The sequence below is a fragment of the Haliaeetus albicilla genome, chromosome 2 (assembly GCF_947461875.1).
Source record: "Haliaeetus albicilla chromosome 2, bHalAlb1.1, whole genome shotgun sequence".
NCBI classification, from domain to species: domain Eukaryota; kingdom Metazoa; phylum Chordata; class Aves; order Accipitriformes; family Accipitridae; genus Haliaeetus; species Haliaeetus albicilla.
In genome coordinates, this window is record NC_091484.1 from 67,189,687 (window position 1) to 67,204,811 (window position 15,125).

The 15,125-nt window shown below is 42.8% G+C and overlaps 1 long non-coding RNA gene across 1 annotated transcript; it reads left to right on the forward strand.

The window, feature by feature from the left end:
- The first annotated feature begins 3,134 nt into the window (after positions 1–3,134).
- Positions 3,135–11,464, forward strand: LOC138684462 (uncharacterized). The gene is made up of 3 exons (XR_011323740.1): positions 3,135–3,270; positions 4,404–4,630; positions 6,355–11,464. It is a non-coding gene; the product is annotated as an uncharacterized lncRNA (long non-coding RNA).
- The last annotated feature ends 3,661 nt before the right edge of the window (positions 11,465–15,125 follow it).

A 15,125-nucleotide genomic window follows, 5' to 3' on the forward strand; every position in this document is an offset into this window, starting at 1 on the left:
CACCGGTGAGAGTCAGGTACCTCCAGAACCCGATACCAGTGACTTGAAGTCTTCTTTCCACTGACTCTTGATGGGGATTGCAGGACTGTCTTCCTAATGGGAGCACTTCACCTCTGTAGGACAAATCTCAGCTGGGAGATTCAGAAAGGCTCATATGAATGAGGCCTGCACCCCAATAGCTGCGGTCCAGTGTATTTTAGTATACAGTTTTCAAATTTATTAATGAATATGCTAACAGACTTTCCTTATTTACTCCAGGATTTCCCACAATTGCTTGAAGAGTAGTTACAAAGCTGAGAGGGCCAAACTCTTCTCAGCTGTGGCAGACAACATAGCAAGGGGCAGCAGCCACAAACTGCAGCTTGGAAGGTTTTTGTTGGTGAAACAGATAATTTCTTTTCACCGCAAGGATGAAGAAATGTTAGAAAAGGCAGCCCAGGGAGGCTGTGGAATCTCCATCCCAGGAGATTTTAAAGATTTAGGGTAGACAAAGCCATGGTTGACTTGATCTAGTGCTGGTGACAGGTCTGCCTCAAGCAGGAGATTGGAGTTTAATGTCCTTCAGAGATCCCCTCCCACCCACATTCTATTTTGTGATTTCTGTGGTTCTAGGGGGGTTTCTTCCTCCGGTATCACAGCAGATGCTAAGCAAATCAACATGTAAATTGGGTCATCGCACTCAGAAAAACACAATCAATATTCCTGCTATTAGTGAAATGTTTCAACAGATGTGTGTTTTGCATCGTTGTATAAACACAGAAATAGATCTCCGTCAAGACCCAGTTTTGTTGGTGTGAGGGTAGAACTTCTCCTCCTTTGGCCATCCATCCAGAGTGATGGCTACAGCAGTCATGCGGTGCCCGGGTGCCTTGTGGCACAAAGCCCATTTGCAGCCAAGAGGGCAAAGTAATAGATCAGCCAGCACTTATAATCTGCATCCATCTTAAATTTCGGTCTGAAGTGAAGATCTAATATGTGCTCCTGCAACTAGTTATGTGCAAATGGTCCCTGTGTAGCATCTAAATCAATGTTGCATTGTTTTGACCTTTTGTTCAAGTGTTTTACATTGGAAAATCAGACTTCTTTGAATTGTAAGAATGTCAGTCCACTATGAAGGCAGTTAACGGAATTAAATGAGAAAATCTTACCTGGTAAAAGCTTCACTTCTCAGATGTGGAGTCACCAAAAGTGAATCATATATGTTATTTGAGCAAAGCATAAAACCAAAGGTTATTTTGTAGCAGAGGTTAAAACCAGAAATAAAACAGGAGGAAGAGATACTTTTCTTTCCAGTGATGCATTTTACTGTCAGTTCTACTATAAAGGGAATACATCAGTTCCTGGTATCCAGGAAAAAACCTGACAGAATTAAGGTTGTTTCAGCAAATTAAAAATCCTCTACAAGTCAGTGGTTTGAAGAGCTGGTGGGAGTCAGTACTTGACTTCCAAAGAAAGAGCAGCATCTGTAGGGGTGAAAAGTCAATCCCTCTGGGCTCTGACTTACTAAGAGAAAGGTTATTCCATAACAGCCTGTCGACCTTCAGCCAAAACCACCACTGGCACTTTTCCCTCCTGGCCTTCATTAGAAGATCCCTTCTTCTAGGACTTGGAGAGGACTCGTAGGACCTCTCGCAGGTCCTGCCCCCAGGCATGACTATCCCACACCCCGCTAGCTCTCCACTGGTGAGTGACTCTCACTTCTCATAGCTGGGGTGCAGACAGATGAGGCAAGGATTTCATTAAACGTGACTTGAAACCCCAGCAGAATTCCAGCCCTGTTTCTGTAACCTGCAGGAGAAGCCTTCCTGGGGTTTATCCTTACCCGAACCCGAGGGGTCTGAAGATGTCTCTGGACTCTACTTCGGAGCGCACCCTCGTATTCGTTCTGCTTTTGTAATTTCACGAGAAGTACTAGTGTTGTATTTGAGTGATACGCTAATCACTTTTCCAAAGAAAACGGAAAGCTTTTCTGTTGAAGGCAATTTTTGATTAAAGACTGACTTTTTACAAGCCAAAACAATTAATTTGATTAATGGTCACATTTTCCCTTGAAAATAATCTCAGTGTAATTTTTTTCCTTAGGGTCAATTTGGGGAACTCGGTGTCTAAACATCCCCCCCCCAAGTTTTTACCGTGCATGGCTGTGAAGCCCACTTGAAAGACTTCCCGTCCTGCTGTCTTCCTGACATTGTTGGAGGGGAATAGCTGCTTTTAACAGGAGTAAGGGATTCACGGTCTATTCATTTGGACTGAGGTGTCTAATTTTAGGCAGCCAAGCTTCTTGCCTGAAGTTCTTTGTGCCTCAGATTATCTACCTCTAAAATGGATCTAATGTTCTTTGTTTGTCTCCGAGGGCTGACAGGAGGCTTACTTAATTTACATCTGCAAGGTGCTTTACGATCCGAGCAAAACGTGCCCATTTAAATGCAGCGCTTTATGACAACGCAGGAGGAGATGCTACTGTCACTTATCCCGGTGTCAGACGGGACTAATCCCACCGCAGACGAGGGCATCGCAGACGGGACGAGGCAGCGCAAGCCTCAAACACGCAGGTAGTCGCCTTGGGCACCGAGGTGAAGCTCGGGAAAAAAAAATAAAAAAAATAATCAAAAAGTAAATTTTCGGCGCAGTCCTACTCCCCGGCTTTCCATTCCTCTTCCCAGAGAAGCCACGCGAGGTTGCGACGGGCACCCGCGTAAGAGAGCGGCCCCGGGGCCGGGCCGGCCGGGAGCGCGCTTGGCCGGGCGGGAGCGCGCAGCGGCCCCGGGGCCGGGCCGGCCGGGAGCGCGCTTGGCCGGGCGGGAGCGCGCAGCGGCCCCGGGGCCGGGCCGGCCGGGAGCGCGCTTGGCCGGGCGGGAGCGCGCAGCGGCCCGGCCGCGGGGCCGCCTCATCCCGCGGGGCTCCCGGCGCTTCCCCGCGGGAAAGCGGGGATCCCCCCCAGCCCCCGTCCCGTCCCGTCCCGGGTCCCGGCAGCCCTTCGGGCGGAGCGCGGGTGTCCCGGGGCGGAGGGCGGCGGGTCCCGGCAGGCGGCCGGCGGGGGGGGCCGTGGCTGCCGGGGGAGGCGGCAGGCAGCGGCCCGGAGGCTGCGAGGGCTGACGGGGGGAGAGGGGCAGCTTAGGCCGGAGGAGGAACGCTTGGCCATCCGGGGGGCTGTTCCCCAAAGGCGAAGGTGGAGGAGGAAGGGGCTTGTCGGCCCCCCGATCTGCCCGCCGGCTTTGCAGCCCGCCGTGGAGGAGGGCTGGGGAGGAGAGGGCAGAGCGAAGACGTTCGGTAGGTCAACAAAACCAACACACACAAGTTATTTCTGGCATCGCGTCTGGTGTTTGAACGTTGATGATTAACGTATTGGTTATGTGTGTGTGTGATGCAAGAGGCACGGTAAGTGGTTCGCTTGCATATTCAGCTCTCCAGCCCGTTCACTTTGTCCAGACAAAATCCCCAACATAAAAGGCTTATCTCGCAAATTAGCCAGCACAGTCATCCCGGGACTTTATTTATTTTAAGCTGTGGGCCCCAGCGTGACAGACACACCCATTTAAAAAAAAAAAAATTACTGCCCTTTGCAATAGCGTTTTCTATCACCCCCCCCCTTTTTTTTTCCCCAAAAGTGGCAAAAAAACCCTGCTGGACTCAATATACTGGCAAGACTGACAATAAGGGTGACCCAAATCTGGCTCTGTTGGATATTGGTTAATGTCGTAGTAGGATCCAGCTCTGCTATTTGGATGCACACTGGTTGTGGTGTAGGGGGAAGTGTGAAGCAAAAGAAGGGTTGGCAAGAAGCTACAGAGAAAAGAGAGCTAGGAACACTCTGAAATAGTACCAGGGAAGTGAAAACACGAAGTGGTAAGTAGTAGCAAAAAAACTGGAAGGTGAAAGGCAAAAATAGAAAACAAAAGGAAGAAAAAATAAGAACATTTCTGAAAGATGAATGGGTCAAAAGAGACTGTTGCAGGATCTAGCTCTGGACCTAACCCTATAAAAATGCCTGTCTGTATTCGTAGTGGGGTGGGTGGCAGGGATGAGATACCTGACATGTTTGTAAAACAGTTGAGGCCCTGCAGGATGTGCTGATTTTTTAAGAGCTTTGCCTTTCTCAGAACTGCTTAATAACTGTAATTTTAAGTAGTCCAGAACACATGATAGTGTGAATCATGGTTCCTGTGGCAAACCTGTGGTAAGAAGTTGTGCCGGCAGTAGTATAACAGCTTATTAGAAGGTGAACATACGCTTTTCATCCAAACATGGCTATAGCAAAGGCATTTTGAAGACTGAAAGTCTGTTAATCAAAAGAATATGTTTCTGTTTGAAAAATAAAAAACTCCTTCACATACCCAAAACACAAATTAGTCCACCTACTGCTTTTGGTCATTCCCATTAAATAAAGTTTTTTTCTTCTATAGGGAGACAGAACTAGCAGTACTCAAATGGACACCACACCGAAAATATGTTATCACTTTAATTGCACAAATATTACATTAAGTTAAAGAAGGTGGCCTAAAGCACTGAAATTTGCCATTCAACAGCTCATCAAAGGCTTTGAAACACTTTATAAAGAAGCATAATTTCTGACTGAAGATTTCTGCAGAGAGATGTAGAGGGTCACATTCTTAGCTGGTATAAAAATGAGGTAAGTCCAATTAGATTATTCTAATTTATGATCTTGAGACATTTTTGAGATAGTATCCTAACCGAAGCTTGAGATACTTTTCCATTAAAGGCTTCCCTCCTGCGAGACTTACAAAGTAACATACTTTTTTACTTTTTTTTTTTCCTTAAAAAGTAATAGATTCTTAATAGGTGAATCAAAAGTGGTATTTCTCACTCAAGAGCATTTTCCAACCTTAACTCAGCCTTCCTTTCATTTCTCTACAAAAGAGTGACTGCAGGCAGCCCCTTAGCCCTCGTTCAGCTTGTGTGGCTGTTGTAATCTCTGCCAGCCACCAGCAAGCAATCTCCAAATCAGCAATGTCAGGCAGAAGAGTGGTGAGGCATGTGATGGTGGATGCTCTGTTGGGACAGTGGTAGACCAAAAGCAGAGGGGAAGTTACTGACAGGTCAGGGGCAAAAAGCTATTATGTTCCTAGCTTTTATTGTCTCCGTTTGTAAGTGTGATATTTGTGGCTTCCCGGAGTCGTGACTGAAGTAAGGGGCTTACCCAATGCCAGGTAATCAGTCTGTGGCACAGACGGATCTCCGGGGTACGAACCCACCTTCTTAATCAAGAAACAAGCACTGTTCTTTCCCTTACCAGTAGTCCTTTTCTCAGACTTTTCACAGAAATGCCATCATACTCAACAGTGTGCTCGACAAATTCATTTTGCCTTTTACACCACTTGCTAGTGGTGGGTGCGTATGTACATACAGGCCTGGCTAGAAGAGCCAAGTACCAGGCCTTTCAAGAGAGTCTCCTAATTGAAACTTGAGATACTTTTCCCTTAAAAGTTTCCAAGGTCTTTGGGAGAAACAGTATTCTTAAGGATATAAACACTCATTTTTTCCTATCTGAAAAACTGCATTGTCTGCCCTGTCAGAAATGGTTTTGTGACAATTCCTAGATTGCCTTTCCTGATGATATAGAAAAAAATTTGCAACTTTCTGGTTTAAATTGTAATTTACTTCTCACCTTAAGGAGTCAAAAATGTATTCTCTGCCCTGCATAGGTCTATAGTAGAGTTTGAACGTGAACCACAGCCTAGTTTTCAGCCATATGAGCCAAGGCATAGGCAAGGATTTAAACCTGACTTCCACATGAGGAAGGTGATTCCATCATTCAGTGAATAGCAACAGGCAAACTGGTGGCCTACCTCCAGTTTGTTTTCTGAATTTTAGCCCCAATCCCTGCTCCAACACCTCAGTTTTTAGATGAGATTTTATCAGAGGGGTTGAAAATGCAGTTGTTGCATTGCTGCTTTGTGAACTGCAGGGCATTGACTTGTCTATCGTCACGTAAAGCCAGCATTTAATGGCTCTTCAAACAGAAGTCTAAAGGGCCGAATTCTCCACATCCATGGGTCAATTTTACACTAGTGCATTATTCCACTGAGTGTCACAAGTCAAATCACAGTATTATCTAAAGTCTCCATTTTCCGACTGTAGTATAAAGCGAGCAGAATCCACAGCATATTTTTGAGTAAAAAATTCTTGCTCAAAGGGTTGTCTTAATACTTTTTTACTTTAGTACTTTACATAACTAACTGCAGCATTTAAGCTGCAAAGAGGAAGGAATAGCCTTGTTACTGAGGTGCTATAAGGAGTGTTTCTGCTATTATTCCTGTTTAACAGAGTTCTCATGCAATGCTTGTGGTCCCAGAGGATTTTCTTTTTATGCCATTCTGTGTCTCTCCCCAAAAGGTCTGAGCATCCTCCAGTAATGAACTGACCAACACGATCCATGCGTTTTCTACTTGCCAGAATAACGGTGGTACCAAATCATGGTCCGTATAGTCTATCCAGAAAAACAGAAGCAGTGCCTTGAGAGGTCAAAATACATATGGCTTTACCAAAATCACACAGTTTACATCGACTGAAGGCCTGACTTGCCATCAACAGCACAGTGCAGCTTATACTGCTTTGGGAGGGAAGGGAAACAGCAGCAATTTAAAAATCCTTGTTCCCCTGTGGTCAGAAATGGTATGCTGGAATCGTACTAGTATGCAACCACATTTAAACATAGCTGTGGCTGGCATAGCCTGAATTCTAATGTGGACAGTACCTAATTTAGGAAAGACGCGGGAGAAGCTGAATGTAAATGCGCATAGGGGAATATAAATGACTGGCACCAGTGTCACTTTCACTTTGTTATTAAAAGCAGTCTCGGTGCTTTGGAAGCAAACAGGCATCAGAGAAGTGGAACTGGCTGCTGCTTTTAGCACAAGGACAGGGACCCTCTAATTTTAACTCTTCATGAATGTAGCATATGAGCAAGATAGATACACTGATGGAAGCAGGGAAGGAATCTGGCCATCCTCTGAATACAGGCAGCTCCAGCTGAGATCGCATCATGTTCTGGTTTGGAGGCACTCACTTAGGTTTTACGCCACACCAGTTCCTAGACAAAAGCCAATTTCTTCCTTACGAGGACTGTTTTTTTCCACTGGGAACAAAGCTATTAAATGACTGCAGAAGACAGTGTAGGTGAGGGTCACTTCTCAGCTGTAAGTTAAAGGTCATTGTCATCTACTAGAAGGCAGGAGACTTCGGCAGGCGTGTGTTTTCGCCGTCATGGTATCTCACAGAGTTTTCTCTCCCATGGCAAGTTGCCTGAACCATTTGGTCAGTTGTAGGCTCCTTAGCTCGTTGCCCAAACCAAGGACGGCGAACCAAGCTACTGCGGCTCTGCGGAACAGAGGCGAAAGTCCGTCCTGTGCCCCAAACGCCCTCCCGCCGCAGGGGGAGATGAGCCCCAGGCAGGGGAATGCACTGCTGAGCTGTCGCATTCACTGCAGAGAGGCTGATCCAGCTGGAACTGACAGATCAACGTTAAGCTCAGGTGATTAAAAAGGCAGGGGCTACACCGCTGTATTGCCTTCACTTGCTGCGGATGTTTTCCAGTGTAGACGAACACCCTGTTGCATTCATTTCTACATAAAATAATACCATTTGCTTTGTAAATTAGGACTGTATAGCTCTTAGCAAAATGTGCTGCTATCTGCCTATGTCATTTTTAGCAGGATGTTAATAAATATACAGGTTGGCCTTGTCACTGCTTCTGAAATAAATTAAGGTTCCTTTTGTCAAAGCTTTTAATAGACTTTTGGATTGGAATAGTGCCGAGATGGTCACAGGATCGCATGACTCAGAGGGCTACTGAGATTTAAAAGTGCTTTAAAAGTTTAAAACAATAAAAATAGCTCTACTGTGTCATTTTTAATAGATATAAATGTGTGTTACACAATTCAGACCCAGAAACTCCTTTCAGTAATGAACAAAGATCATCATCATAGCTGACATTTCTGAAATGTTTGAGAAGTAAGTTCAAGGTCATGTTTGAATGCAAACATGTTACACATAGTAATTATCATGAGTTTGTTATATTTACTGTAACAAAGTATTCAGAGAGTCATGCATCAAGTAAACTAATGGTCTATTATTGAGCAAAGTTTAACATCAAGCAATGTGCTATGAATTTTAAAACATTTTTCAATGTCAGACACAGAAATTGTAATGAGAAAAGTATCTCGATTATGAAAGATTTGCGAAAGGGGAGAAGAGGGGAGAAGGAAAGGAGAGTAGAGGGAAAGGTTTTTAAAAAAATAAAACCAACAAAACAACCTTTTCTGAAAGCATAATATTTAGATCCTGTTGCGTAGCTAACCGGATGGGAACTATAGAAGTCTTTCAAATTGTGTTATGAATATTACTATCTTAAACTTCCCAAGGCAGGTGAAACTCTCTCCTGTTCATTTCCAAGCTTGTACATTTTGACCCACTGTCAGACTGAAACTGCACGGCTGAAAGTGCTTTTGGCCTCTCCAGGAGACCTCTGTGAGTAATGCACAGGTCTCATCTCCTGACACAAGATCCCTTTGCTGGAGGCAGTTTCAGTATTAATCAGTCTGTCGTCGCTATGGGCTACAACCTGCTAACAAAAACCTTGGACTTCTCACTGATTCATTGTAGTCGGTGCTCTTATTTAACAAGGTTTTAATTTAAGCAACGTAATTGCCTCCAAGATTTTTTTTAAGAAAAAGTGTTTTGGCCAAAGATGTTTATTGATCCCATGGTCTTTTACTACTACTTGTTTCACATTTGCACTGTGCTAAAATTTTGGCTTGCCTTTCTTTTAAAATCCCTGGCAAGACATTATTGATTTCACACTGGGGACAAATCCTGGAGAATTGTCCAGGCAGACACACTAATATCTGTGCCGGGGATGGCAGCCAGACCTGCAGACCAAGTGAATGGCAGTTGGGTTCAGGGACACATTTGTTCACGACATCTCTAGAAGCAAGGCAGTCACATGGCCTTCATCACTCTTTTGTGATGTGGCCCTGCCACGCAAAGATCGCAGGGGTGAATTTCACTCAAAAAGAGGAAATCAAGTTAAGTGCTTAGCCAAAATGGCATTGCTGTGGTTATTAGAGATGAGGGAAAGGGTTAAGATTCAGATCTGAAGGCCTAGACCACACCAGAAGAATTAGGGAAATGTTTTAGCTGGCTCTACAAATCGAGCTCAGCAGGGAAGTGCAAATACAGCAGTGGGATCCAGTAGCTCCATGAAGGAGTTAGACAAAATGTTAATTCCCAGCAAATAATCTTGAAAGGTATATTTCAGCAAAGCATTTCACCACTGTTTAGATATTTCACTTGGGCAGGCACAGGCTGCTAAGAGGTGTCCTCTAGAAATCACAGAAAAAGATACTAACCTCCAAATAAAGGGAGAACTAGATTTGCTACCCAAGAGATGCAATTAGTATTTGATGCAATTCATATTTTTGCACCCAATGAATGCCCATCTAACGAAAGGATTTATTTCTGGGTCGGTACCATCTTCATTATTTCCAAAGCCCTGGGAATGACCATTACAGTCATTGTAACAGTCCTTGCCTTCTTCCTGTGACAGTTTTCATTGGCAGATCTCAACATGCTTTACAAAAGAAGTCAAAATCATTAACCCCATCTTACAAACAGGATAAATAAGGCACAGGAGGAAGGGAGGGGGCAAGATCTCTCCTGAGGTCAGACAAGGACTCAGACACAAGCAGGCACAGTCCCAGGCCAGTGATCAGCTGTGTAGGTTCCTAAGCTCGCCCCTCTGCTCATCTGCTTTGGGCCACTGGTGGTTTTTTTAAAAGGCCTATACGCACAAATGTGGGACTGATAGAGAACTGGTCGCTAGCTGGTGGAGTCCAGGATGTATCATCTACGTTGTTTCGCTATTGTCACATGCAACTATTTTTTGTTCCCCACCCAAAATTACTTAGGAGACAAACACTTTTTAATAACGCTAGAAGTATCTGTGTCTATTTAAAAGCATTTCCTTCTGCAAAGCTACTCCCAAGCATGGTGGCATATATTATATTTTTAAAACAGAGCATTGAAGTTAGTGGTCGTGACTGGAATTTATCTGTAAAGATACTGCAATACTTGGAGGTGTTGGGGAAAGCCTTTTTAAAGTTGCAGTTCCTGGAGCCATGGGAAAAGAACGGTATCTCCATTTCTTTTTTTAAAAAGAATATTCTAGCCCTAGTTTATGAAATAAAACTGGAAAATGTGAACTTGGGAGCTCTGAAAATAGGAATGAATTAAAAGACTGCAATACATGTGCACTTTTGCTTATTTACTTACTTTTTTGTGACTTCCTGTTTCAGGAAACCTTGTTCATAATTTTTGATGACTCAGGACTAGTGACTGTATAGATCCAGGGAAGAGTTTTTTTGCTCTGGCCTTCAAATTTCTTACGGGACTCTCATGAAGGGTCATGGATCTTGTAGATAAAAACATGCTGGGGACAGATTTCCTGGGTACAACACATTTATGGTGACTGAAAGGGCTTTGGGTTTGAAACGTGCAGGCCTTTCATTAGCTTATGTCCAGATTTGTATGTCTAACTCTGGTAACAAACCTGCCAAGCAGCTCTGAGAGATAAAGCAAGAGGGCAGGGAGGGAGCTGGGGTACAAGGCAATGCGCTATTGGGTGCACATCTCAGTTTTGAACAGTTAGTCACAGATCTCTGAGAGACAGAAGGCTAAAATCTAAGCAAGGATACAACTGCAAACCAGTGGCCTAACTGTTAATTCTTAAATATAATCACCAGTACCATGCCTCTGAAAAGCTGTTTCTCTCATCCCTCACACACAGCAAGGAGCATATCAATACGCTCTTCAGAGGAGATGGATGGATAGCTTAATTCACTTTGCAAATCTATGGAAGCAACACTTTAGCACTTTGGCACAAACTGTCTCTGACATTGAAAATTAGTAAAGAAAAGAAGTGGTGAAAATGTCAGGAGCAGGAGGACTTCATTTTTCTCTTGTTTAAAATGTCATCTGTTATCTGCAATCAATGCAAGGAGACAACTTCCCATACCATAATGATTTACAGTATGTTTATAGGCACGGATAGAAGTAATCACAGGGTTAGGCGAATGTTTCTTGGTGAATTCTTCAAGTGTCAGAAGTGCTTAGTTCTGCAGTTCTCTCTTCCCAAGAATGCAGGGGAGATCGGCACGGAGAGCTATGCGATTTCTGCATCTCCATACACAAATCCATAAAATCCACAGCCTATCTGGTCTCAGCTACGTACAAACATATCCCATGACCAGATGCCTACGACTTTTAAAAAAATGTTGCCTTTACCACTGAAGAAAAGGCAATAAATATTTTTCACTCTTTTCATATCTAAACAAATATGTATGAAAGGAAATACACTCATGGTCTTGGTGCTAGATTTAATGTTTTAAACTTTCCATTGTTTGGAATTTCCTGTTTAGTGCCTTGAAAATAAAACTTCCATTACTGATTTTTGTTCTTTCCCAGTGAGAACTCATTGTCCGTATCTCTCAAATGGTACCGAGATGAATGAGCCCCAGTTTATTCATTTCCTTTGTGTCCCCAGAATTTGGGATACTGTTGGATACAATATCTCCTCTGCCCCCAGAATTCCTGTTTAATATTCCTTAGCAACAGGACCTTGGATGTTTTGCTGGCTTTTGTGGCCATACAGCTCCACAGACATCACGTGCTCTTTTCCACCCGATACTCTATGTGAAGCAGGGAAGTGTTGAAACTCACGGTTTATGGATGGCAAATTAAAATAAAAACAGCTCAGCATTTAATACTTCTGAGAATTTTTTAGTCTGAGGCTCAGAGCACAGAGGTAGAGTAAGGAATGAGTGCCAGGGCTTTCACATCTTGGGCCACTGCCACAATAACTTATTTGTCCTTCCTGTCAGTGAGTGAATGATGGCTTTTAATAAATAAAACGATTCCCGAATCTTGTGGCCACTCCCCGTCACATTAGCATGGTGGTTTTCCAGAGAAGTTACTCACGCTGTCCCCACGGCTGCTGCTAGCTAACTCCACCTCCTACAACAGGGAAAGGCATGGTGTTTGCGTAATGTTCAAAATTAGAGCTGGTCAAAAATTTTCAGTTGAAGTATTTTTTTTTTAAATAAAGATGGTCTATATCCTTACAAGTGCTATTTCTTGCAGAAATTCCATTCCAGTTCTTTTAATGAAAAGTTGAAGAAAACCCATTTTTTCTTCTTTTACCCTCTGACAGCCTAGAAAACTTTCCAAAAGCAAACCAATTGAAAGCTTTAAGTCCAAATCTTACACACTTACAGATATTCTAACCAGTTCTTTCTAGCCAGCCCTTTTGTCTCTTATGAGAGCAGTTATGAAGCACCCAAAGTGTAGCATGGGGAACTGTCCCTTCCCCAGCAGCTGTGCTTGCAGTCGGCACATCTGCCCAGGAACCACCACCCCCCAGCCAGCTCCTGCCCAGAAGCTGCCATCTCTTCCATAACACCATTTTTTCCCCGAAAGCCTGGTGTGTGAGTGTTACAGGGTGTACAGCAGGTTAGAGCACAGGTTTAATTATTCAAGTAGCTCTATTTTACACACCCAGTAGTTCCCCTCAAAAGAAAACATACGCTTTGGTCCTTGGCATTTCCACAGTGCTCATTTGCCATCTTAGTATTTATCTGTTCCCAGCTCTTCTACTTGCCTGGAGGGTGACCTTGAACAAGTACCTTCATTTGTCCGTATTTTTGCACCATTTCTTCTGTTTCTGTTTTCAGGAGCTTCAGAATGAACATCATCCAAGAAAGGGACAATCTGATTTTTGTGTCTAAGAAAACCATCATGATGAAGCAAAATATATATTAATATTATCAGGGGAAAATAATATGAGTAATAAATAGTAAATAAGTCTCATGACCCGAGTTATAAGTGGTGAGGTCCTGCCTTCTGCTTATTTTACTACTCCATGCTGCTTTTGAACAGATTCTCAAATATCCTCCCAAAATAGAACATATAAACACAACTTACAAAACTCAGAAAGAAAAAAAAAAAAGAGTATAAGCTGATACAATATAAAAATAAGGGTTAATTCACAACTATAGATAGCATTTCAACTCTGTATGCACATTGCTTAGCATATATTCACTAATAAAATCTAACCTGATGCTTTATCTATGGAAGCAGTGATGTTCCTAGAAATCCTTAGTATAGTAACATTTTGGAAAACAACCGAGGGGATCAGTCATTTTCTTTCTGTTACAGTAAAAGCTTCAGGATTTCAAATGGATAAACACGCTGCAATTTGAGCTTGGTGAGTCATACTTAACAAGGCAGATGTGTGCTGAGAATTAGCAGTCCATAATGCAAGGGTTTTCCTAGTCTCGTTCAACTAAATTACTAAAGACAGAGCAGGCAGAAAACACAAAGTCTCGAGCAGCCATGTATTTCTCTTTCTTCCAGGACACAGAGATCACTCTGGTAACGGCCGCATGAAGAAGGCTGCAACGATAGAGAGGAGCCATTCATTCATGATGGTGCCAACAGGGCACCAAAGCCTGTCTGACACAGGGACAAGGCTGAGGCCCTGGGGCAGCTTAGAAATTGGCTGTTAGGTCAGACTGAACACTGACCCTGCAAATCACTGCACCTGTGAGCCCGTATTCAGGTACAGAGTTGCTTTCAAGTCAACAGCTGATATGAAAGGAAATGAAGTTAATGGGATTACCTACCTGTGTAAAAGCCATATTCATGTGATGGAGAGAAATAGAGTTCTGCAAGCAGCAGAGAAACATCCTTTTGCCCCATACAATCACTCCTGACTCTTTCAGAACCAGGCTTCACATTTTCCTTTACCTCTTTGTCACCTTCATTTCATCCTTGATCCTGAACTTTCTTCAGCTCCTATTTTTCCTGCACCTATTAATCTGCTTCAGATACTCTCTGCGACTGTCACCTTTGTTTAAATTCTTGTGTATATCACTCTTCTCTCATCTTGATTGCTGCTCTTCCTTTTTCTACAACATCCCCAAACTCCAGCATACAGCATTTGTAAAATAATGCTGCCTGACTTCTAGGCTCTACAGGAAGCTCAGTTCATCCTATTCTCAAATAATTCCACATACCTCTGTATCAATTTCAAATTGCCTGTCCCACTGCACATCTATTGCCCAGTTTAGAATTTTCATCCCCTTATTGTGACCCATTTCCTTCCTCATCTGATACATTTCTTTCTTTTTTTTTTTTTAATAGAAAGTCACTCTTATTTAGAAAATTCAGTTCCATCCGGAATAGCTTTTCTGTCTATTGCTATCTCATCGAATTTTGGAGCCAAATTTGTATCTCCTGTAGTATTTCTTTCGAAGCCTGTGGGGTTGTGTCCATTTGCTACTATTTTGGCCCACAGATACGTCTTAAATAGCAGAAGGAAAAACGTATTTTATCCTCTTGATTTCTTTTTCTGCAATTCTGATTTTATTTTGTACAAATCTATTACATATAATGGCTTACTCTATCAAGTGCTTCATAAAAGTCATATATGAAAGGGCTGATACAAAATCAAATTGCCCTGTATCTCTGCTCCTGTAAATCCCTGTGTTATCTTTGGCTACATGATACATCTTAATCATGGAATCACAGCTGAATACTAAATATTTGTACATGTAAGCCCCAAGGAATGCTAAATTTCTTTTTTCTTTTCAACTAGGCATGCTATTAATTAATGCATAGCAAAATGATTAAAAGCATTTTTCAAATAATGAACAATACAGAGACAGATGAGTTAATTGATTGATCGGTGTATGAGCAGGTCCTAATGGATTAGCATTTGCATATTAACACAGATCCAATCTCTCTCTCTTAATGAGCTGCTTGCCACATTTTGTCTTCTTTTAAGCAGCAGTGAGCAGGATAAAACAAATAAACCCACTGGATTGCTCCCTCTCAAGGGACAAAACTTTAAAAAAGGCCTTTCTCCAGCACTGATTTATATAAACCTTCAGCATGTCAGTGTAGTAGGTACACAGGCACAGGCACATTCACACTTTATCTCAAGTTACTTGTGAAAGGAACCATTCTGAAAATCACAGAAATTTACAGCTACTGCTTATCAGATGCTTATAACGTAATTTTCTCCACAATGATCTGGCATTTGCTGCAGC